This window comes from Alligator mississippiensis, chromosome 1 (assembly GCF_030867095.1).
Source record: "Alligator mississippiensis isolate rAllMis1 chromosome 1, rAllMis1, whole genome shotgun sequence".
In the NCBI taxonomy this organism is placed as follows: domain Eukaryota; kingdom Metazoa; phylum Chordata; order Crocodylia; family Alligatoridae; genus Alligator; species Alligator mississippiensis.
The window spans coordinates 106964930-106990891 of record NC_081824.1 but is presented as its reverse complement, the minus strand read 5'-3'; the positions used below and the strand labels follow the sequence as shown (position 1 = coordinate 106990891).

At 43.8% G+C, this 25962-nt stretch overlaps 1 long non-coding RNA gene across 3 annotated transcripts in view; it reads right to left on the bottom strand.

Annotated features, from left to right (window-relative positions):
- Nucleotides 1-25962, bottom strand: part of LOC109281138 (uncharacterized) — a 72885-nt gene that overhangs the window by 8648 nt on the left and 38275 nt on the right. For all 3 annotated transcript variants that reach the window (XR_009461571.1, XR_009461569.1, XR_009461572.1), the window contains one exon: nucleotides 643-754. This is a non-coding gene — a long non-coding RNA (uncharacterized LOC109281138). The remainder of the gene's footprint in view (nucleotides 1-642; nucleotides 755-25962) is intronic.

Below are 25962 nucleotides of genomic sequence, written 5' to 3'. Positions count from 1 at the left end.
GATCAACCCCTGTTACTAAGACCAGGTCTAGCAAGGCGCTACCCCTGGTGGGACTGGACACCACCTGGGTTAGGTGGAGGTCCTACACACAGTGTAAGAACCTCCATGAGTGGCTTGTTTTGGCCATCTGTTCCTCCCAGCAGATGTCTGTGTAATTTAGATCCCCCATGACCACTGCCTCCCTTGCCTGTATGGCATCTGAGAGCTGCCTGGAGAATACCTCGCCTAGCTCGTCATCCTGTTGAGGAGGTCTGTGGTAGACACCCACTACCAAGTCCTTTTCCCCTGGCCCTCCCTGGATCCTGACCCACAATGCCTCCATATTCCCCTCCTCTACCCCTGCCTTGATGATGGAAGATGTGTACTGCTCCTTAACATAGAGAGCTACACCCCTGCCTTTTTTCCCACTCTGTCGTGCCTATACAACCTGTACCCCTCAATACCTAATGCCCAGTTGTGCGTAGAATCCCACCATGTTTCAGTTAAGCTGACTAGGTCATACTGTGTGCTAGCAAGTAACAGTGTGAGCTCCTCCTGCTTATTCCCCATACTCCTGGTATTTGTGTAAAGACATTTTAGCCCCCCAATGGGTGCTCTTGGTGCCCCTTTGCCTTGATGGTTTGTGTTCCCCTTAGTGCTTACCTGGTTAGGTCCGGTGCTTTGTTTGGCTTTCCAACCCAGGGTTCTCACTGACCACCGGTTCCCCGTCCCCCGTTGAACCTAATTTAAAGCTCTTTGGAAGAGATCAGCCAACCTGCAAAAGAACAGATGCCACAGAGTATATTTCAGATAATATACCTGTTGAGCTGGTATTGCCCAAGTATGGAGCAAAAATGTTTTAATATGATGAAGCGCAAATAATTTATGTTGTACGCAATGGGTCACCTCACTGCTTTGGAAAACAGCTAACATTTGGTTTGACTGAGAGAATGGAGATATTTCTGAAGTGACTTCAATTATATTTTAATAAAATGATAGCTTGCATGTACCTGTGTAATCAGTTGTTCATCACTGAAATCAAAACCATACACCTGACATACATCTTAAATTTGCATTTGAATAATATTATAGATGTTCTGTTTAAATCTTGATTAAGCAAAGTAGCAAAAGGTACCTAGCCATGTTAATCTGAAGTCAGGCAGGAGTCAAGATAGAAATGAAATTTATAATCTAACTGAATCAGAGATGCATAAGCTTGTGTGAGCATGAGCTAATTTCATGAAATGCTATGAACGGGCATGCATACAGCAGGCTATCAAATAGAGAGAGATTTGAATACAAAAGACTAGGAAGGAAGAGAACTGAGGGAGAGGGAGGTGGGCAGGGCAGTGCTGAGAGATGGAAAGAAGTAATAAATCCATAAGGATAAAAGGATGACAAAAGCTAATCCACGTAGTGGGTTAAGAATCCATAGTTTCGGTTTAGATCAGACTTAAAACAATCCAGTCTGTGGGTGATTTCTTGTTCTTCAGTTTCCTGTTCAAGTTGGTTTTTAAAGTTTTGCTATCTAAGAACAACTATCCTGAGGTCAGTGACAGAATGCCTAGGAAGGTTGTGTCACGGGTTTTTGTGTGTTTTTGGACATGGTGTCAGATCGGGGTCCACTCGTTGCTTCATGTATGGATTGCCCAGTCTGTCAGATGTAAATGAAGTTGCAATTACCATCCTAACTCAAAAGTACAATCTCATCTTGTTCAGTATAAATGGTTTCACAGCACAAGTTCTTTTTGGCAAGAAAGTATATACTGCTTGCTATCTTTCCTTAAGGTTTTCTTTTTTCTTCTGAGGTTACTGAGAACTTGTCTCCAGCATACTTTGTTGCCCATTGAAGAAAATCATAGGGACATGAAGAATATTTATTGTTGCCCATAAAAAGGTATCTTTAACCTTTTTTCTACTGAAGAATCTGGACTGTATAAAAGCTTTATTTCAATACCAAGAATAAAGTATTTCTACTTTTGGCTGGGTATTGCACTCAAATATTGTGCAGCAACAGAAACATATGTTGTTACTTGCTTCAGAACAACAGAGTCATTGAAAATCACCAAATGAGCAAAAAGAACAGCCTTGTTTTCCAAAGTTATGCACAGGTAAAGCTTTAACTTGTCATTGCTGAAATGTCTTCGAAATTCTGATGCTATCAGGCAATTAACATTTGGTTGTTGTTGCAAGTAGTGACGGAGGCCGCTCAGTACTACATATGTTGACTCATGTGCTGTTGGAAATGTAGTTTCATCCTTCTTAACCAGCCATGTTTTAAGTGACTTCATTTCCCCACACTGCGAAGATGCACTTTGGTTTTGTAATATACTTAGTCACAACTCATTCAGTAAAAATGGTAGAAGGCTACTGAATTATGTTTATGCTTTCATTTTGCAGATTCCTGTGTTTCTGTCTCAGTCAGAGACCAAAAAAAGGAAGAGTAAGATGGCAGCTAGAAGTCATCTGACATTCAAGTATGAGACAAATCAGGCAAGAGGCTAAAGAAATACAACCAATGAATCATGGGCTCCATGATGGCTGAGCTCCCCACTCCCAATGTGAAAAGTATGCATGAAACATAGATGGAAGGGAAGCAAGAAGAAAAGAGACAGTCTGGGGGAGTGGCAGATGGCTGAGCCTATCTTAGGTCCCCTTAGAGAAAAGGAATCAAAAATATTTGTGTAGAGAGAAAAAGAAAAGTAGTGAGGAAAGCAGACAGCTGAACAATCTGCATAGTACAGACAGATGAGTTCCACCAAGGCATATAGTATTGTCCAGAAGATGATGAGCCCCTGTTTGATAAGCTGTTTCCTAGCCAGGGGAGAAAAGGAACCAGTGCCTGTTGCAAGAGAGACCTGCAGCCTGAAAACCTGGGGACCAAGAGCCAGGGGAAACCCCAGGGCAGAGCTGTTCAACTAGTAGCCCATGGGCCACATGAAGCCCCTGAGGGGTTAACACATTGTCTCTCCACTCTCCCCTTATCTCACCAGGGGGACAGTCCACCTTTGCTCTCCTACTGCTTCAACCAGAGTCCCTGGACTCCCCCTACCTCCTTCAGTTTCCACTGCCTGACCCTACCCCTGGGCACAGCGTGGAGTGGCCCTCGCAGCTGAGGACAGCCATGCCCAGGGCACTTGGGGGAATCTGGGAATCCCAAGGAGTGCAGAGGCATGGTGGTGCAGCTAGAATCACCTGCCGTTACGTGGTGGGGAGGGGACCGCGCAGCACATGGAGGTGAATCTGTGCAGCGCGTGTAGGGGATGAGAGGCTTGTTGGTGGAAATGGGGTGGGAGAAGTCTCACAATCTGTCAAAGGTCCCTGCAGAGCAGCATGTGGCTGGGGGTGCTGTGACCCACAGCCACTCAGAAGTTGATAGCTTTGCCCTAGGGGAAAAAACCTGCTGAGAACATCAAGGGACCATATTAAGAACAACCAGTATGCCAGGGATCATGGGAATTTAGTGGGCTTTTCCCCTTTTCTTTCTCAGCAATCTCTGAGGAATAACTAAGAACAAATAAGAGTATACAAGCTGGCTCTGAAGACCTTATATTTGCTGGTGACATCCCCCACAGTCTGGAAATACCCAGCTACCCTATTTGTTTGCACCCTGAATTCAAAATGGGACAATTTCAAGCTGGGAGGTGGGGGTGAATCCTGATCTCACATCTTCTAATAAGGAGCAAAATTTGGCCCAACACACGTGAGCCTTGTGACAAGGCCCACTCATCATCCTGTTGGCTTTGAACTGTCATGGCAAGAATGGTCCCTGCTAAACAGGTTCAGGGCTGGCCATGGTCCCTGCGCAGTCAACCTTTGCTGCTGGGGCCTCAGTGATAACCCACAGTGCACTTGTGGAGAGATACAAGCAATGCCGCACATCACCAAGGAGTGCCCCCTCTACAAACCAAGAGGTGGATTCATAACTTTGAACTCAGTTAACGAGGAGGCTATTGCTTGGCTTTGCAGATTTGCATTTGCTAATTAAATAAATGTAAGCCTACATTTAAAATTTGTTAGATCAGGTGTTAGGCTGCTGCCCATCTCATGTGCTGGAAGAATTAAAAAAAACACACCATGAACAACAAGCACTTTACAAACCCCTTTGTACCTCTTTTAGACTGCTTTGAGCACAAACATTGTCTTGTAAACATGTATAACACTTTCAGCTTTTTACAGAGTGCAGTGAATTTTCTCATTGAACTGACTGAACCAAACCTAGATGAACTTATTTTAATTCAAGAGGAAAATGCCAGGGAGAAAATTCTCACCCAAAGAAGTCTTGGAGGGTTTTGCTATGGACTCCAGTGGAGGCAGAATTTTACCCAAGATTAATTTAAATATGCAGGAAAATCCTCCTGTCATGGAGAAAAATGTGGTGTCCTTTGGTTATCGAGTTAAATTAGCATAGTGTTCCCTCCTGGTCATAAAACCTATAAATCAGAGTATTAGTAAAAAGATGGTAAGCCACATGGCCACCTCACTTTTAATGGTGAAATAAAATGAATGATAGGCTATAGTGCTAAGAAAAATGCAGCCAGAAAAATAGGGAAATTAAGACTCAGACAGAATCTGAGTCATCAGATGGAATAAATTTGTGCCTCAGGCTCTGAATATTTTATCAAGAATCCATAAAAGAAGGTGATAGTGAAATAACAACTCTGTTTGTCCATAAATAAGGAATAAGCCAGAGGGAATAAAGGGTTCTGGAGTTTTAAAATGCCACCCGTCCTCTAGGGATTTCCTGACTTTCATGATGAATTCCATTAAGGAACGGAGAGCTCCTGTAAAAGAAAGCATTCCTTTCCTGTTTGACAAGTGCCATTTTAATGCCCTATCACAGTAACAAAGTTAACCAAATCTTTGAGATCTGAGTCTGTCTTAGGACTACATTAAGAAGGGAATGTTCAAAGCATATGTTTGCAATTAGTACTTGCTCTGGTTTTAATTATGTGGCTGAATTGACATATGAGGGTCTGACAGTCTAAGGAAAAAGGTTAAATCTCAAGTACACCAAGAAAAGTTTTAGCCTCTCAACTGTCATAAACATTAATGCTACTTTTTGGTAAAATCTCTCTCCATAAATTTGAAAATGTATACCTGAACATCAGAGGCAGTCACTGACATTAGGAAATATTGAAGTATACTCTCAGGGGGCTACTTACTCTACCACAGAAAATCTTGTTGTGGAGACTGTAAATCTTATGAGTGTTTATTATGATTTATAAGGACCGTTGAAAGACCAGTGAGATTCTGTACCCAGCACTGGAAACAGCTGCAGAAGCTGAATTTTGAGTTTTCTGTTTATTATGTGAAGATCAGTTGTGGATTATTTGAGTGACATGAGGACTACATAGTTCTGGAGAGGTCTTGTTCAAGAGAATACTCAGAGATACCTCATTTTTACTTTTCACTTATTTCCACCTCCTTCAAGATCAGAGGAACTATACCTAGTATGCCTTCTTCTAGAGTTTATTGCCACACTGGGTGCATCTATATGTGATGCTACATTATCATGGCAATGTGCTATGGTGATGTAACGTTGGCAGGCACAAACCATGATGCTGCGGTTAAGTCGCTGTAGCAACACGCTCCCTCATTATAGCGCATCGCTACAGCAATGTAGGGGCTAAAAATAACCATGAGTCTCTTGGAAGTACTAAATGATGGAGCAGTTACAATGGCACCATAGGGGTACGTGTAGATGCACCCACTGAGTATCAATCAGAGGTGTTTACTTCCAAACAGCAGAAAGCTTACCCACTCCATAGTGAATGAATACATGCTGGAGCTCAGTGGTATAAGGCTGCAGGACAGCTCCAAGGGATTTTTTGCAAAATGGGTCCAGAAAAGCAGATATCTAGGACAGTTACCTTTCAGGATAAAAACAAAAAAGTATTTCATGGCAGATGTCCCTTAATTCAGTATTGTTGCATGTGCAACCATCCTCTTAATATGTGCTGACTGAAACAAAAGTGGAACTAGAAAAACTACAGTGTGTCTGTAATGGACCATGGATTTTCTTGTGCTATTTCTGTTAACTGTGTTCACATTGTCATCATATTTCTGACTCAGTTTATCTCAGTCACTCCATACAGAATAGAAGTCAAGTGCCAGGGCTGGCTACATGCAGGTTGAGATGCAATGCATCAACAGAATCTTAGGATCACAGGCAACGATGGCTGAAGGGACTTCACAATGTTGTTTAATTCAGCCCTCTACTGAAGGCAGAAACATCCCTAATTAAACCATCCCAGGTGAATAAGTGTCTAACCCACTCTTGAAAATTTCCAAGGATAGAAATTCCACAACACCTCCAAGTATCCTGCTCCACTGCTTCTAATTTCCAACCCAAGTTCCTTGTGCTGGAGCTTGAGACCATTGCTCCTAGTCCTTTCCCCTGTGGCCACAAAGAAAAGTCCAACTCCATACTCTCTATAATTTCCCTTCAGCTTTTTGAAGACTATTGTCCCCTCAGTTTTCTCTTCTCCAGACTAAATAACCCTTTCCTCCCGGGTTCCTAGCCATTTTTGTCACTCTGCATTGGATTCATCCACATCCTTCTTGAAATATGGGGCCCAAGACTAGGCACAGTACTCCAGGTGAGGCCTCAGCAGTTCTGAATAGAGCAAAAGAATCACTTCCCTTGATTTGCAAGCGGCACTTCTTTTGATACAACCCACTATGCTGTTGGGTTTTTTGCAACAAGAGCACACAGTTGGCTGATATTCAGCCTATGGTTCACTGTAACCCCCGTGTCTTTCTCTGCAGCACTGTAGCCCAGCCAGTCATTCCCAAATCTGTATTTGTTCATGCTATTATTTCATCACAAGTTCAGGACTTTGCACTTGTCCTTGTTGAATTCCATCTTGTTGATTGCAGACCATTTTTCATTCTATCCAGGTCATTCTGGATTCTAGTCCTGCCCTCCAGTGTCTGCAATTTCACCCAAATTGGTGTCATCCACAGTTTTGCTAAGGTGCACTCAACCCTATCATCCAAAAGATGTTGAACAGTACAAGACCAGGCCAGACCCCTGGAGAATCCTACTTGATACTTCCTCACAACTAGACATTGAGCTATAGATGACTACCCATTGAGCAATATAATCCAGCCAGTTATATATCCACTTTACAGTACTTTTGTCTGATCTGTGGGCACTTTTACAAATGCTCCGGGGAGGGAGAGGGGGGAACAGCACTTTAATTAGAGCAGCTCTGAGAGCTGCTCTAATTAACATGCCACAACATCTCCTGTATCAGTGTCCCCCTGCTTAAAAATGGTGGTGGGGGCACTTGAACTAAAGCTTGTTCAATGAACTTTAATTCCAATGCCCCCACTGCCATTTTTAAGCAGGGGGACACTGATAAGGAGATGCTGTGGCATGTTAATTAGAGCAGCTCTCAGAGCAGGTTCCCATTTTTAAGCATGGGGATGCTGATACACGAGACACAGGAGGCTGCTGAAGTGCAGTGATTACCATGCTCCAGCAGACTTCACTAATTGGATGCTTATCTTGCTGGGATCCTATGACTCCAGCTGACTTCCTGCCCTTCAGGCAGGGGGCTGGACTCAATGATCTTCCAAGGTCCCTTCCAGCCCTAATGTCTATGAAAGCTATGAAATCTATGAAATTGAGTCTGCTCCAACATGCTGTAATTACAGCATGTCAGAGCAGCCTCTGCACTTGTATACAGGCACCCTATATTTCCTTAGCTTGCTAATGATAATATAATGGGAGACAGTGTCGAAACCTTGCTAAAGTTGAGGTATATCACATTCACTTCTCTCCCCATCTACAGAGCCTGGCACCTTATCACAGAAGAAAATCAGATTGGTTAGGCATGACTTGCTCTTTGTGAATCCATGCTGACTGTTCTTGATCATCTTGTGCTCCTCTAGGTTCTTCACAATAGAGTCATTGAGGCCCTGCCCCATGATCTTATCATGTATTAAGCTCAAGCTGACTGGTCTGTAATACTCCATATCCTCCTTCTTCCCTTTCTTACAGATGGGCACTATGGGTGTCTTTTCCCAGTCATCCCAGACCTACTCCAGCCTTCACAAGTTCTCAAGAGGATAGCTAATGGCTCTGAAATTACTTCAGCCAATTCCTTCAGGTGCAATGTACCCAAGTGAACCTTAGGGTGTATCCCCTATGGTCCAGCTGACTTGAAAAGATCTAATTTTTTTAAGTAATCCCTAACCTAATCTATCATTACTACAAGTTGTCTCCATATCTTTCTTGTCAGTTGCACTTGTCATATGATAGCTATGTAAGAGGAGTATTAAATACTTCAGCCTTCCCTGCATCATCTTTAACTAGATTGCCTTGTGCATTCCAGAAGGGATCTATGATTTCTTTGGTCTTCCTCTTCCTTTGACATCCAGGTATAATGGGAGACAGTGTTGAAACCTTGCTAAAGTCGAGGTATATCACATTCACTTCTCTCCCCATCTACAGAGCCTGGGGAGGCTCTGTATTTTTATTTTTATTGCCTTCTATGTCCCCTGCCAGTTATATCTCAAATTGTGCTTTGGCCTTCCTAATAATCTCCCTGTATACCCATTCAATATTCCAATTCTCTTTCCTACTTTTTCAATATTCCTTTTTGAGTTTCAGTGAATTGCTGCCTATTTAGGCCACTCCTGTTTTACTTCTCCATCTTCTATTGCATTAGGATAGCATATTCCTGCATCCTTAATGCAGCCTCCTTAAAGTACAGCTAGCTACCCTGGACTCTTTTTCTCCTGACTTGCTTCTCAAGGGATCCTGCCCACCAGTTCCCTGAGTTTGCTAGCCTGTTTTTCTAATGTCCATTGGCTTTATTCTACTGCTGTCCTTCCTTCTTCCCCTTAGAATCTTATCATTTCCTGGACGCTGCGTGCATCTACCCATGCAATGAATGCACCTGAATATTTCTCACATAAAATTCAAGCTCATTAAATCTCTCCTAGGTACATGTCTACATGTGAGCCCACTTCGGGAGCAAATTGCACCTGACAGTAGCAGCCCAGTCCAGGGCTGCTCCTGCCCTGCTTTGTTCCCCTGTAGCAGCCAAGGAGATCTCCAGGCTCCCCCAGGTGCCAGGCCCAGGCTGCCAGAGGGTACAGGGCTTGCCCCAAGCCCCAGGGAGGGTAGGAGGAGCTGTCCTGGCTCCAAGAACAGCTCTCTCTCAGCTGCGGTGAAATGGAGGCTGGCCCCAAGCCCTAGAGGTTACAGGAAGCTGTCCTGGATCCAGGGGCAGCTCCCTCCCAGCCGCAAGGAGATTGGGGCTGGCTCCAAGCCCTGGGGGCAGGAGAAGCTGTCTCATCTCCAGGAGCAACTCCCACCTGTCCAAACCTCAGATTTGCAGGCAGGCTCAGTAGTGCTGGCCCTAGAGACCAGAGCAGGGCCCAAGGCTGCCAGGCAAGCAGATGGCTCTACCTTTCTTGATGATGGACTGATCCAGCAAGTTCATTTCAGGCTCCTCCACTGCCTGCAAGCAAAGTTAGGGGAGACATCAGGGCACTGCTGCTGCTTAGGCATGGAGCATTGCCCCAAGCAAGCACCACCAAGCTGGGCTGTGCTCCTGAGCTCCGTGCAGCTGGAAGCTGCACCTGGAGCTGGGACAACTCTCCCTGTCTCCCAGGGCTTGGGTCTAGCCCTGATCTCCCTGTGGCTCTCCTGGGGGGGGACAGTTCTCCCCACCCCCAGGGCGCAGGGCTTAGCCAGGCAGCCATTGTGGCCCCTGCTGCCTGGGCTGACCAGGAGCAATTTACTCAGTTAGTATCTACATGTGCACTACTGCACATTATTTAAAGTGCTGTTTTTCTAGTACCTATGTATATATATTAGTACTAGCAAATAGCACATTAGATTAATGTAATGCACAGTAACTGCCATACACGTGTAGACAGTGATGCTTTATTGTGCATTATATTAGTCTAATGTGCAGTTAAACATCTTGTGTAGCTGCACGCACTGTCACCCAAGTTATCTTCCATCTTTACATTCTCAACCAATCCCTCCCTATTGTGAGCAGCAAGTCTTACAATGACTTTGTTGACATATCAGCAAAGATGAGATGTCCATCACCCAGGAGGTATCCAGAGAAGATAAACATGACAATGGGAAAGCAATCTGAAAAAAAGCCACCTAGCAACTCCCAACCAGAAGAGTTTGAGAAATGAGACAAGTAAAGGAGCTTTCGGGAGTGGAAACATTGAAAATATCTTTGGAGGTGCTTAGAGCTGTGCCAGCTGGTTTGGGGACTGCTTAACCTCTTTGGAGGGAGCACAGAACCTCTTCCTGGGAGGGCTTTTCCCCAGTAAATGCTTTTACTGAAGAGACTGTCTACTGAGCTGCCTGGGACTTTGAGTTGTACACCCTCATTGCTCTAGAAGTCAAGCCTGGGCTGACTTCAGGGAACTCACTCAGAAACCAGACAAGGAAATATTATTATTACAGGTACTAAACTTAATGCACCATAATTATGGCTCATTAATGAATGTGTAAATGTGCCCTCATAGTATTTTGTTTAAAGTGACCTAAAAGGATGCTTGCCTTTGAAGAGTAGATATTAGTTAAAGATTAATAACTGTTCTTGACTGCAGCCAATACCAATGCCTAGCAAAAGTAATCACAAAGAAAACTGCCAACATTCAGGGATCAACACAGGATCTGATTCTAGTGTAGTTTACACAGAGTGTATTTCCATTAAGAACCAGGTCCACCATCTCCTTCATAGTATCTTTCTTGAGCAAATAAATCTAGCTGCAGGTCTCTCCTATTTTAGTAGATCTGTTTTAAACTACATGCAGGAAAAACCCAACATATTTGTGTATTAATGGTGATGAAGAAAAATATAGTGACATGTTTACTATTAATAACTGAGACTAGGTCTCAGAAGATGCAACTTTTTTGTGAAATCATGGGGCCTCTATGCAACTGACTAACGTGTTTATCAGGAAAAGCAAACCATGGATCATCTCTTGAGATGCCTTGTAGCACCACAATGCACCCCACAAGATCTGACAACACCAACACCAGAAGCAGCGGCCTGTGCATAATATTGGGAACAGACCATATAGAAAGGTTGGACTGGAGACATGACAAGGAAGACTATTAATAACTGTCATAAACAAAAAACAGTTGAATAGGCATGAAACATCCTAATCATTTTGACTGAAGATCTGAGATAGAAATTATGGACAGTACTGGTAATTATTTTTATCCCCTAAAAGAGTTCTATTTCTCTTTGCCCACCCAATTAGTAGTTACTTAGTGGACTAATTGACATTTTTTACACTTATGTGTAGGTAGCAATTCTGTTTCCTGGCAATGTGAACATGCATGCTCAGTCAGCTGTGCACTGGCTGGGTACATATGCAGCTACTCATGCTCTTTTTTTGTTAAATACTGGACTCCACAGCCCCAAACCTACAACTAGACATTTCTTTCCAGAGGAGGAGGGCCTCCTATATTTTAACCCCAAGAGTTAAGTGGTTAGGACACTTACCCAGGAACCTGAAGACCTGGGTTCTAAGCCCCTCACCTGTGCCCACAGGGGATATGAACCTACATCTCACTGATTGCCCAGCAAAGCACTCTAATGACCTTGAGCCAATGACACTCAAGGTCAGCCATTATCTGGGTGCTTTTTAAGCTAGCCTGTGGTTTGGGAAGTTAGAATGTAGCAGAAAGCCCCCTTTTCCTCTTGCCTGCATTTGCTCTCCCCTCTTTGGATATATTTCTCTTTTTCTACCTTTTCTTCCTTCCTCTCTCTTTCACTTTAAGATAAGGAATTGTGTTTTAAAATTTGTGTGTGTGCATTTTGTATCTCTCCTTGTAGTTTGGTATTTTTATCTATTTGTGTGCCATGGCATTTGTAGCTTATATTTTATAGTCCTCACCTTTCAACTTTCAACTGAATGTGTTTAGTTTCATAAGTAAATTATACATTGTAACAATGTTAACAAGGGCAGGAATCAAACTGCCCTTCCCTGTATCAGGCTGGCCTCTGAAAGAGCATGAATCAGTGATTGAATGTGTAACATGGAAGCAGGCAGCAATTAACACCTGGGAAGCTGCAGATCAACCAACGGAAGAACTCAATAGAAGACAATGTAACAACCGGGAAATCTCTAAACGTCACTGATCAAGGGCTAGAAGCCCTGGCCTGAGTTAATCAACGCTGGGGACCAACTTTTGGGCTGAATATCTCCAGATCGGCCGCTCCCAGAGCCCTATTCAAAATTAATCAACGGACTCCCAAACCTGCACATTCATGCAGACGACCCCTGGGACTGACAGATGCCGTCCAGTAGCCACCGAGGGGGGGAAGTCCCACGAGGGTCAATGACCCCTGGATTGGGCAAACCTGAAAACTGGGGAATCACCAGAGTCTGTCAAGGACAGATAAAAGGCAGTGAAAAGTGACCCTCAGTGGCACCCTCTTGATCTCCAACTCGACCAAACCTGTCCAGCCAGAAGGACCAGATGGCGACCCCCTTCTGGAAGATAACACCACGCTGAAAGAAGCCTCAATGACAGACTCCAGCACTTGTAGGATAGGTATACCTGACTCTGTAGCCTGCTACTGTGTGTGTGTATGTGTGTGCATGTGTGCGTGTGTGGGGACCAGCTCCAAGGTTTATGATTACAGTGTTTCAATCTGCCTAATAAACTAGAATTTTAAGGATCCTGAGTTGGACATTTGTAGCCAACAAGAACAGGTTCAAACCCTCTCTGGGAAAAGGGGGCCTAGAACATGAGTCTGTGGCTTCCTAAGCAAGCAACTTAATCTCTCAGCTACTGAGGCTAAAACATGAAAGAGTCCTCCATCATTTTGTTTCCAGGACTTGAATTCAGGTAAGCACATACACAGGGTTATGTCTCCAGGAAACAGAATCACTACCTGTAGATAAGTGTCAAAATGCCACTTATACAACTAAAAACCTGCCACTTGGATAAGCAGAGATTCTACCCTACCTACTGTCTGGGGGGACAGTGTTTTGTAATAAGCTCCAAATCACCAACAATCTTACAGGAATTATAGGTAGGGACCTACCAAATTACCAAATTCATGGTGGAAGTGGGGTGTGCTATGGCTCCTTAAATCTTGCAGATTCCACCCTTTCCCTCCCTTCCCTGCCCCACCCCCCTGCTGATTGGTGGATGGGCCCTACTTGCAGCTCCCTTCTGATCAGCGGGGAGGTGAAAACTGTGGTTTTAAATATGGCACCGTTTTTGCCTCCCACCACTGATTGGCTGAGGAGCTCCAGATGGCCCAGCTGTCTGGTACTGACTGCCTGGGAGGCAAAAATGGGACCATGTTTAAACCTGTGGTTTTAGCTTCCCTACTGATCAGGAAGGAGCAGTGGGATCCTCTGCTAATTAGCAGCAAGGGGGAGCTGGGGGCAAGGGATGAGGTGCACACAGGGGAACTTGCAAGATTAAAGGAGCTGCTGCACACTCTACTTCTTCTGTGAATTCAGTAGGTCCCTAATTATAGGAATTATTTCCAAACCAAGCTGGTCTAAACCTGGGGTTTGGGAACTGGGGGGGGAAGGAGGGAGGGGGGATCAAAGTTTTGACCTCGTTTTCATTTTTTAGGTTTCAAAATGAAATAATTCCATACTTATTTTAACATTTCAAGGTTTTTTGCCATTAAAATATTTTGCTTTTGAAATCTTTTGATTTCTCTTTTTTATTTCCCATGTTCTTTCTCTTTCTTTTTTCTCTCATATATTTTCTTATTCCCTGTCTTTTCCTGCCCTTCCCTTTCACCCCACCCCCCAATTTTATCATGTCAAAAGGGAAGTGGGAGAAGAAAGAAAAATAGGGAAGAAGAAAAATCAAAAACTGAGAAAAGGGGAAATGGGAAAAAATGGGGAAAATCTTTTTCTAATTGTGTTAAAATTGACATTTTTAATGCCTTATGAATTCAGGGAAAGTAAGTTTTCAGTTCAAGACATTATTGTCCAAAAACATTTACTGATTACATTTTCCAGGTTCATGTAAATCTGGCTTCTTTGATAAGACTGCCATTAAGATTACAAGTCTATGGCAATTAATATGATAATGATTTTGATAATGTCACCTGTCACCATGAACTGGACTAAGACATCACAAACTCTTAATAAAACCATAAAAGTCTATAATGCAACAATATTTTTTTGAATATTGGAACTTTAAATTCACTTAAATCACTAGCCTAATGATAAAAGGATAAATATCATATTACCAGTCCTATGAGTCATTTGAGCTCTGACTTAAATAATGCCTATATTCAAGCTTAAACTGTGATCTAAATACCTGTAGTAATTTTAAGTATATTTAAATATTTTAAATACATTTAAATTGGTAAGCCTACATTTTTTAAACAAACACTAAAACCACCAGTTGCTTTTGAAAATCAATGTCTAAACCTATTCTGCATGACCCTGGTTGGCTTACATTGACCACACTAATGCACAACTCTCTTTCACAACTAGAACCTTTCCCAGAGTTTCTGATTCTCCATTTGAACAGAGCTCTTATCAGTCATTTGCCAGTTACTTCTTGAAAAATGATGCAAAAGCCTTACATGTCACTGCATTCAGCTTTTCCACATCTGGTGTTTCTTCTTTGGAAGTCAAATCATGTGAATGAATACAATGAATCAATTCCACAGTTAATGTCTGCCTGATTGAAATTGCTTTACTTCAGAGTTGTTATAAGGCTCCTCTATAAGAATGCTTTGGCTACACCAACCAGTTGCTCCAGACTATCAGAACATCTTCACTCTCTTAATATATTTGGGACTACATTTTTCCAAGTGTCCTTCAATTCGTACCTGCATCTTTAGAAGTACATGCGAATCAGCCACACAGTGACAGTGGAGGAATTGAGTGTAACAGAGACTCAGGTAGGAGCCCTGTTACTATGAGGGTTTCAGGCTAGGTTGACCTGAGATTGCACCCCGACAGGTGAAGGGAGTTCACATCAGGAGAAGGGCAGGATGATTAGCCCACCACGGCCAGCATAAATTCAGCAGCGGGACAAACACCTTTTGCCTTTGGGCACTGGAGAATGGATGAGTGATCCTCAGGACCCTGAAAGAAAGAGGAGGAGAAGCCTTACCTATGATCCAGGGAGAAGTTGGAAACTTGTGACTGCAGACGATGACAAGGTGGCTACAAGTTGTAATGCTCTCCTGGGAACCTCAATAGCTCTGCTAAGTGTGAGGAAAGACTGCAGGGCTCTGGGAAGCTGCACTGCCAGGAACCCTGAGAGCCAGAGAGAGAGAGAGAAAGGCTCCAAGACAGGGCTCGCATGGCAGGAGAGCTGCCAGCTTATGGAGACGGCCGAAATGCCTAATCAGCAATTCAAACAGCAAGGGAGCTGTGGGCAGTTCTCAGCATGAGCCACAGAAGACACAGAGGACATACCCTGCTCATAAGACTCTTTACCCTAGAGACTCTAACAATTACAAAGTATCACTCAGGAATCCAGAGCCAAGAGTCCTTATCAGTAGCTGGGAATGCCCAGACTAATGAGGTAATTAGTAAGGATATTGTAACAATACAGGCTTCTGCAAAGTAAATAAAGGCTATGCTGTAAGAGTTTACCACCTGAGTGGCACTAGTAGTTCCTTGCTCAGACAACATCACTGAACCCCTCTCTTTTGCTATCCATCTAAGTTGTGGCAGGCGAGTTCAAGGGGAGACAGAATGAGGACTGACAACCCATCTCACATTGAGAAACATCAAAATTATCTATATGCATCAACTGATAGGATGACATCCTTGAAATAGGCCTTGCCAATGGTTGATGGACAGCATTAGAAGAGTTCTGAAGCTATTTAATGCAAGATAAGATTTGGAAGAGAGAACTCTTGCAACATGAGCATGGAGGTATATCATCAAGGAGGCTGAAGTGATACACGTGCTGGTTGGCCGGTAGAAAGAAGTAAGCAAGCAAGCAAACTTGGAAATATTAATTGTATATTTAGATAGCTAACTGTCTAATTTGTCCAAGAAAGCATGCTCTAAGTGCATACTGGTACCATTTTGCAAAATAGCCTTAACCTCCCAAATCCTTAATACCTATGGAACAACAATATTGCTATAAGGTAGGGCAAGGTAGCACCTTAGAGACTAACTGATTCAGAGAGTCATGGATATTTCTAGGCAACAACCTACTCCATTAGTTGCTACAGCACTTCATATCTTAACTTCTTACATTGGTAAGCCCTATGCATTGATACCTTGGTACCAACAGGAAGTATCATTAATTAACTCAATACAGTGATTGCTATTAAAAAAATCAATATTTATTGAATTACTACTATTATTAACAGTAATTATTACTAACAGTTACCAGTTAATTGGTAGTTACTTTTATTTCAGCTATTTCCTATATGAGCATAAGGGAAACTGTCCTGTCTCTCAGAAACTACCTGGAGATGATTGCTTTTATGTGGCAGCCTCTATAAGTTATCTGTGCACCTGGCTGAAACCATCTCTCACTCATACATGGCAGCATATAGTTCAAAACTTCAATAGAGATGGTGAAACAAGATCTATTTTAGGGCTGCTGTGCCAAGTACGTAGTAAAGCAACAAGTCATTTTTTGGGTTTTGGAGATGAGAATTCAGTATCTGAGACAAAACCACAGCCTCAGGTACAATGGTTAAGCATTGTTAAATAATGAATTTGCTTTGTGACTAAAATTATTTACCTTTGTACTAGGACCCATGTTTTCACAGTATATTCATGCTTTTCAATTGAACATGATTATGTGACCTTACGTGGCAACGCAGTTAAATGATCAGAGGGAGTGGTACCAAGTAACAGGATCTTCAGAGAAGCTACTTGAAAAATATCATTGGTACAATAACAGTAGAAATGGTAGTAATAACTATTAATGTGCTGCTTTCCCAAACCCTTTTTTCATTGTAACCCACCAACAACTTAATTGAATTTACATACATATGAACGAGATCATACATTTTTATATGCCACAAAATGGAATATATTTGTTAACCATCCAGAAATACACAGGTATACTGAAATAAATTGTATCTTTTATATAGAACCCTCATATCAACAGCAAGGACAAGCACCCCAGTGCTGACTTCAGGCCAGATGCAATGCCCTGTAAAGTTAATTTAAAGACTTCACTAGATGTTGGATTAGACTCCAACTATACATATTTGTCTAGCTTAGTGGTGAGGCATTTGGAATCAGGTTTATGTTTGCCAAAGCAATTCAACAATTAAGGAGCCAACCCACCACTTTCCCATGATTTAAAACTGGTGTTTGCTTTTGCACTTTAAAATAATGTGAGAACTGCAACTACAAACAAACAAACCCCTTTAATTATGTCATTTTGGTTTTCCTTTCTTTGTCTTCACAGGTTTATGTCTAACACCGTCAGACAAGCACCATGGTATGTGGAGAGGGTACAGGAGAAAAAAATGCACAAAAGAAAAATGAAAGTCGATCCAATAGACAGCAAAATGTTGTTAGTTGTGTCACAAGAATTTGTTCTTCAGACACATGTGCCACTATCCATGTCACTTTCAGGTTGGCATTTTGAGGCTATTCAGAAAACTATTGGAATAATAAAAGCAAAACTGAAGAAAGAATTGAGGGAAACACACAAAGGGAGTCTTAAGTTTAATTATAAAACTGTGCTTTTGTATTTATGTATCTTTTTTCCTGCCAGAAAGTTTCAAGCTGACACTTGATCTTGTACTTTAACATAGCAGAGGTAATAGGAGGTAGAAAGAACAGAGAGATTTTCAAAGGTACAAACATGTTTTCTGTTTGAGTTGGGTACCTAACTGCCTTTTGCCCTCAAAAAAACACTTCCAAAAGACATATCTGGTGGGGGGGTATTAATCAGTGGAAATGTTTGTATAGAAGGGAGCCAGTTTCTCTGGTGAATGAGCTTTTGCTAATAAATTAAAAAGTACATATCATATGCTGTAAAGATACACAAATCTTGTACAATAATTTGAAGAGTATAGACTCCAAAGAAAAACGAAGATTTGTTAATCTGGTTTAAGGACTGATACAGATTAGAGAAGCATATTAAAATTGGGATGCAAACTCAAGAAATGCTTCCAAAAGGAAGGAAGGAAGGAAAATGGAGAATTATGAAGGAAAATGGCAGAATTATGAAGGAATTATGAAGGAAAACTCCACTGCATGGGACATTTAAAATTAGACTTCACATAGAATATAATTTGGAGGACAAACCTTTCTCTTGCAGAAAACTGGGTAGAAGAGGGATTTCTATTTCATCATGTGAGCAATATTTTGATAGAATGATTTTGTACCACTTCTCCATAACTTATTTGTGATCAGAGGTGCCACCTCACTCTCATACATCTACAATTGCATACTGTCTACAAGTCAGCTAAAACAATCAGTTATATGAAAAAAATGATGTTAGGAAAACATATATATCTATATATATTAGGGGTGCACCAATACATATTTTCTTGGCTGATACCAAGAGTTGATTATTAACCAGCCATATTGGCCAATACTGATCCGATAACCAATTTACAGGAATGCAACTGGACAGCATGGACAGCAGCTCCCTTCGGGTAAGTCTGTGGAAGTAAAGAGGTGTGGGTAAGGGAAGGGGCACAAATCAAGGCCCCCACAGTGAGGGAGGGAGTGGGGCAGGGGCACGGACTGGGGCAGAGGCTGGGGCTGGGGGCACTGCCCAGCCAGGGCAGTGAATTGGATCTGGAGCCAGGGTGGGGAGCAGGATGGAGCCATGGGCAACTCATCCAGGGGATCAGTGTCTCAGCACTTAGAAACAGCAGCGGGGTCACTTGAACTAAAGTTTGTCAAATGAACTTTAGTTCAAGTGCCAACAACACCACACTTTTAACCAGAGAAGAGTTGATCAGGGTGAGGGCAAATGCAGGCTTCCGACTGTGGTCTTGGGGCTCTCCACCCCGCTGCCTTTGTCCTGGGGGCCCCATGCTGGCTGCATGCCCCTGGCCCACCCAGCAGTGGAAGGCACAACTCACTGCCCTCACTGCTGCTGGGTGGGCAGGGGGCACACGGGCAGTGCAGGGCTCCTGGGGGAGAGGCAGTAGAGCAGAGAGCCATGAACCCACAGTGAGCAGCCTGCATCCACCCCTCAAACAAATCTGGGGGAGGAAATGTGGCCCATCATGCCTCCCCCAGGGGGTGCACAAAGCAGCAGGGAGCTCCCCCCTCCCCCCCACAGTGAGGAAGGGAATGGGGCAAGGGAAGGGGCAGAGGCTGTGACTGGGGCACAGGGCAGTGCCCATCCAGGGCAGTGAATGGGACCTGGGGCCAGGGCATGTAGCAGAGTGGCTCATCCAGGGGATCAGCATCCTGGCACTTAAATATAGCAGTGGGGGCATTTGAACTAAAGCTAGGGCCCTTGGATGAGCCACCCACAGCTCCATCCCACTCCCTGCCCCATTGCCAATGCATAGGGGGTGCACACAAGTGCCTTTTCTGTCACTGTCAGCCCCTGCCTTTTCTGACACTGTTGGCAGTGCCTGCAGGTGGTTGCCACTCACCTCCCGCCCCCCCTGCCGCCAACACCGCTGGCAGCGTCTGCAGGTGGTCAGCGATTGCTGCTGGCCATCACTGACGCTGCCAGTGGCGTATGTGGGTGATCACTGACCCCTGGTTGGTGCTCACCAACCCCCTCCCCCCCAACTGCCAACAGTGCTGGCAGTGTCTGTGGGAGATCCCCACTTACTGCCGCCGTGCTCCCACCACCACCAGCTCTGACGTGCCCCACCAGCTGCCAGGGGCATGCGTCATTCATGCCCTGCCCCAACCCTGGCCCTGGGTCTCATTCATCGCCCTGGCTGGGCAACATCTCCACCCCCTACCTCTGCCCCTCCCCTGCCCCTGCCCCACTCCCTCCCTCACCATGGGGGCCTCAATCTGCCCCCCCATGCCCCTTCCCTCTCCCATGCCCCTTCCCCTCTACAGACTCACCTGCAGGGAGCTGCTCTCCACACTGCCTGGCTGCATTCTTGATCACATGCACATGGCATCCAGGGGCCCTGGCCAGAAAGCATAAATAATTCTATTTATCAGTGAACATTATCAGCTACATTGGCCAAAAAAAGCTAATACCTGATAATGTAAATTTACCTTTTATTGGTGCCGATCTGATATGCAACTGATATATTGGTGCACCTATAATTTACAAATTAGTAGTGCTTGCCGAGCATCCACATATATACGCACACACACATACTTTAGCAATTTTTAACGAAACTTAGCATCTGAAAACAAGGAGAGCCAGCATTCCACATACCATCAGAAAGTGTTGTATCAATCATTTATGTCCATGGACCACAATTAGAGAACAAGCAAGCTCTTTGATTCAACTCCTTTGGAATATCCATAATTTTGTGGTGAAAGGGAGCACAATCATATTTTGGTAGAGGTTATTTCTTATTAATATATGATTTAAAGGTAGCCATGTGAGTCTAGTGCAAAAACCATGAGCAAGGAATACTTGATCATCTCAGAGAATTGGAAAGAAAAGATTCACTAGTTTCATACCCATATAAAAAGTGATCATTTGATACTAAATGATATGATCATTTTTTAACTTGGTCAGTATTGTTTTCAGTTGGTAGGTTTCTTTACATCCCTCATACATACTTTTAGAGGTCTGACTGAGATTTTCACCAGCAAGTTAATTAAAGAGCAAAGCTAGAATGTAAGAAAAGATATAAACTGTGTAAGAAAAAAGTGTCTATAGGCCAGATTTTTATCTTGAAAATATATCAGACGATCTATGCTGGTTCTTAGCAACCCATAAGACCCAGAAACTTTTTTCCTCCTTTTTTCTCAATGGTTGTATCCATAAGTTCCACTGGGTAAACTATGCAGGTTAGTGCAAGCTCCAAAACATTTTGCAGGGAACAAGGGAGGGATTTATTATTTATACTGTCTTCAGTTTATATAGGTTTCCTGGGATTTTCTCAGCAAGCACTACTATAGAAGACAGTACACACTGTGAAAGCCAAGGGGTTCATACATTTCCTAATGAAGGCTTTTAGTTTTGTACTTCAAGTCAACCATGGGGAAAGTGGGACTATAATATTGCCTTGTAACCAGTGGATGATGAATGGAAAATATGGAGAGAGAGAGTACAACAATGCCATTGTACATTGTATTCCATTAAAAAAAGAAAACAAATTAGTAGTATTTCATCTGGAATTGAGTCTTCAAGGCCCATGGAGGCTCTAGGAGATGCTAAATTTAGTTTTAGTGTTTTTTCAGTGATTCTGACCACTCCAAAATCCAGCAGAAAGGCACAAAGGAAAAGGCTATTGAACCTGTGGTTTCTGGAAAACAAATGGAAAACTATGGCTTTGTCAATATTCCTATTTCTAATTGCTTTGACTTGTTAACAATTAGAAGAAGTTATCTGCTTGTCTCTCCATTGTTAAGGCAACAAATTTGTTCAGTTCAATCCTGATAATTGTACAAAACATGTACTTTTTATAGAAGATGTGTGTGGAAGGTAGTGTGTCATTTGCAGGAAAGGTGAACTTACAAAGAGGTAAGTTATGCTCTCTGACTTGATGCTGGGATGGGAGGGGGGCAGAGGGGGAGTGGTCAGGGTGTCCCTAAGAAGTTACATATTCTGTACTTAGAACACCTGAAATCTCAATAAAAGCAGCTCAGGAAAGATGCCATTGTCCATTCATAAAACAGCACAGTATTAATTGATCAGTGCCTTCCAAACAGTGCCTACATGGGGTAGGAAAAACCATTAATGGGGTGGTAATTGGGTAAGTTGCTTTTCTGCATGGTTTTACTCAGAAAATCACAACAATAAACTTTTCTGTGTCTTCTGTTCACTGAGAGAATGCATGATATTTGAATCTACTAAGCTCAGCGCATATGGCAGCTCAAATAATGGGAGTGTATCATATAGTAGACAAAAGTAGTCATGAAGCAGAAAAGCATTGGAGTCACTAAATTTATAATAGGTTAATATGGGTAAATATGTGCATATTCAAAGGAGTGAAGTGAAAAGGACAGAGGAGCAAATTGGGGGAAGGTGGGAGAGGGGGTTGGGGTAGAGTCGCACCCCGCTTTGATTCCTGCTCTGCCCAAAATTTTAAAAACCACCTGCCTGGGAAGGACAGCAGCCTTTCTATTCAGGCAGCACTGAGGGAGTCAGTTGACTCATTATAACCCACCTGATTTCAGCTATTTTCTCTTCACTCTACAGGTATTAATGATCCTGCCTCCTTTTTAATGGTTCTGATGTTCCACTGTTCAAACTAGCCTTTCTTATGCAATGTCTCTGTCTGTTAGCCATTCCTGGTAATGTCTTTGTTTTATTTCACAGTCCTGAAGATTGTTTTTAGCTCTAGATAAAAATTTTAACTCAGGTGTAGTAATATTAACTTGGGTGTAGAAATGACTTGACAATGATTTATTGGAGACAATTTCAAGATGGTCAAGAAGGCTAGATTTTGCTTCATAAATTTGAATAAGACACAGGCATTTAACTATAATGATTACAGTACTAATGACTAGGGACCTACCTAAATCGCAGTTTCATGGATTTCACAGAAACTGCAAAAAACAGCACTGTCCATGATTGCTACAATCACCAGGAAATATGGGATTGGCCTTGATTTCCCACTAAGTCGATCCCCCCCAAAAAGTGGTAGCAACGTAGACTGAGTAAAGGCTCCTTTCTCCAATCAGTGGCGCGTGGCAAGGCAAAGAAAGTGCTAGTTATGTACGCTGAGTGAAGGCTCCCCCTGCCAATCAGCAGTGAGAGGCAGGGCTGCAAGGGCCCCTCCTCCATTCAGAGGCTAGGGGTGGGACCACCATGAAATACCCTTGACATTGGCTCTGTCCACCATAAGCAGGCTGTGAAAAAAAATTGTCTCACTGAAACCTAGGTAGATCCCTACTAATGACCTAATATCTTTTACTATTTTTTGCCTAGTTTGTTGTGTTTTTCTGAAACTTAATATATAATCTAGCAAATTAGTGAACATTCTAATAGTGATATTGGTTTTTCCTTTGATCTTCAAATGAATAATATAGTGCTAACCACTTTAACATATTTCAAAAGTTTCTAGTTTCTCTTTAACTGGAGAAAAAATGAGTTGTGTTATATGTGATGATGTGCAACACCATCTTCACCCCCCTTTTCAAAATCCTAAGTCCTCCCTTGAAAAGACATATGGATAACACTGAACGGGAACCCTAGAATAGGTTAGAAGTTTTATTCTGAGCAAAAGGCAGCTTCAGTACAACTACTGCAATACAGTAGTTTCCACAACAGATAACATTTTGGTTTAACAGGCAGAATTTTCTCATTGGGAGATCCACCACCTTTCAATCAGTGGTGCTCAACTTTTTGTATCCAGAGGGCCAGATGGGCAGTGCCCATCTGGTTGAATCTGCAACCCAGATTCAGTCTGTAGGCCCAATCCAGCACCGAGGGCAGACACAGCTGGGCCCCATCTGATCATGGGGTGCTTGACCACCTGGGCGATAGCGATCATCGCCTACTGGAATTCACCATCCAGCGCAGGATGTCAAAGGCCTGCAGCAAGGCAGCAGCCCTGGATTTCAGGAGGGAGGATTTCAATGAGGTAAGAAGACTAGTCAGGGAGGCACTGAGGTCCCAGAGGGGAGGGGAGTTGGGAGTCCAAGAAAAGTGGTCGTTCCTTAAAAAAACGATCCTCCAAGCCCAAAAGGTGACAATCCCCAAGTGGATCAAAGGGGGCAAGAGCACTCAAAAGTCCTCATGGCTCACCAAAAGCATCCAGGAGTGCCTCAAAGCCAAAAAGGAGGCATCTACCCAATGGAAGGGAGGGGCCATCACCAAGAAAGATTATACCACTACTGCTCGAGATTGTAGGGGGGCTGTTAGGAAGGCTAAGGCAGAGATGGAACTGGGACTAGCGACTCAGATCAAAGATAACAAGAAGTCCTTTTTTAAATACATAGGGGGTAAAAAGAAGGTACCAAGTAACATGGGGCCTCTGCAGGACATGCTTGGAAATCTGGTGGTAGCAACAGATGACAAAGCTAATCTCTTTAACAGATTCTTCTCTTCCATTTTCTGAGCAAGGGCAGGGACATCCCCCCCCACTGGGAATCTGGACAAGCCCAAGGGAGGCACAGCCAGGCCCAGGGTTAGTGAGCACCTAGTCAGGGAACTTCTGGAGGGACTAGATGTGTTCAAATCAGCAGGTCCTAGATTCATAGATTCATAGATGTTAGGGTTGGGAGGGACCTCAATAGATCATCGAGTCCAACCCCCTGCATAGGCAGGAAAGAGTGCAGGGTTTAGAAACTGACGATCTCCACCCCAGAGTGCTGAGGGAACTGGCAGAGGTCATTGTGGGACCCCTGGCACAGCTTTATGAGCACTTGTGGTATTCTGGTGAGGTGCTAGAGGACTGGAAAAGGGTGAATGTGGTCCCCATTTTCAAACAAGGGAGGAAAGAGGACCCAGGAAACTATAGACCCGTTAGTCTTACCTTGGTCCTGAGGAAGCTCTTTGAGAAAATTATCCAGGAGCGCATCTGCAAAGGACCAGCAGGGGAGATTATGCTTAGGGGCAATCAACATGGGTTCATTAGAGGCAGATCCTGTCAGACCAACCTGGTGGCTTTCTACAACCAGGTCACAAAAGGCTTGGGCACAGGTGTTGCAGTGGACATAGTCTTTCTGGACTTTAGGAAGGCCTTCGACGCTGTCTCTCATCCCATCCTCATTAAAAAATTAGGCGACTGTGGTGCCAACGCCTACACAGTCAAATGGGTCACTAATTAGCTGGAGGGCCACACCCAGAGAGTGGTGGTGGACAAGTCATTTTCAACCTGGAGGCACATGGGCAGTGGGGTCCCCCAGGGCTCAGTCCTCGGGCCCACACTGTTCAATATTTTCATTGGCAACTTGAACGAGGGGGTGAAAAGCACCTTGTTCAAGCTCACATATGATATTAAGATGTGGGGAGAAGTGAGCACACTAGAAGAGAGGGACAGGCTACAACTAGATCTGGACAGGTTACAGAGGTGGGCAGTTGAGAATAGGATGGGTTTAAATACTGACAAGTGCAAGGTATTGCACCTGGGGAGGAAGAACCAGAAGCATACCTACAGGCTGGGAACTCCCTTCTTGTCAGCACAGAGGCAGAAAAGGATCTTGGAGTTACTACTGATTCCAAGATGAACATGGGCCGCCAATGTGGGGATACGGTCAGAAAGGCTAACCTCACCCTGTCATGCATCCATAGATGCATCATAAGCAGGTCCAAGGAGGTGATCCTCCCCTTCTATGCGACATTGGTCAGGCTGCAGTTGGAGTACTGCATCCAATTCTGGGCACCGCACTTCAGGAGGGATGTGGATAGCATCGAGAGGGTCCAGAGGAGGGCCACTCCCATGATCAGGGGGCAACAGGGTAAGCTCTATTAGGAGAGGCTACAGGACCTGAACCTGTTCAGCTTCCACAAAAGAAGACTGAGAGGGGATTTGGTGGCCACCTACAAACTTGTCAAGGGGGACCAGCAGGCAATGGGAGAGTCCCTGATCCCCCAAGCACTACCGGGAGTAACAAGGAATAATGGCCATAAGCTGACTGAGAGTAGATTCAGGCTGGACATCAGGAGGCACTACTTCACAGGCAGGGCGGCTAGCAGCTGTAACCAACTTCCAAGGGAGGTGGTGCTTGCCCCTACCCTGGGGGTCTTCAAATGGACGCTAAATAATCACTTAGCCAGGGTCATTTGACCCCAGCATCCTTTCCTGCCCATGGTAGGGTGTTGGACTTGATGATCTGCTTAGGTCCCTTCTGACCCTACTAACTATGAAACTATGAAACATGCATAGGGAGGCAGAGGGTCAGCCCAGCTGCAATCCAGCTATGCAAAACAAGGGGCATGGCCTGCTCCCAACTGAGCCCCACAGCAAAGAAGCGGGGGCATGATTCAGCCCTGAACCA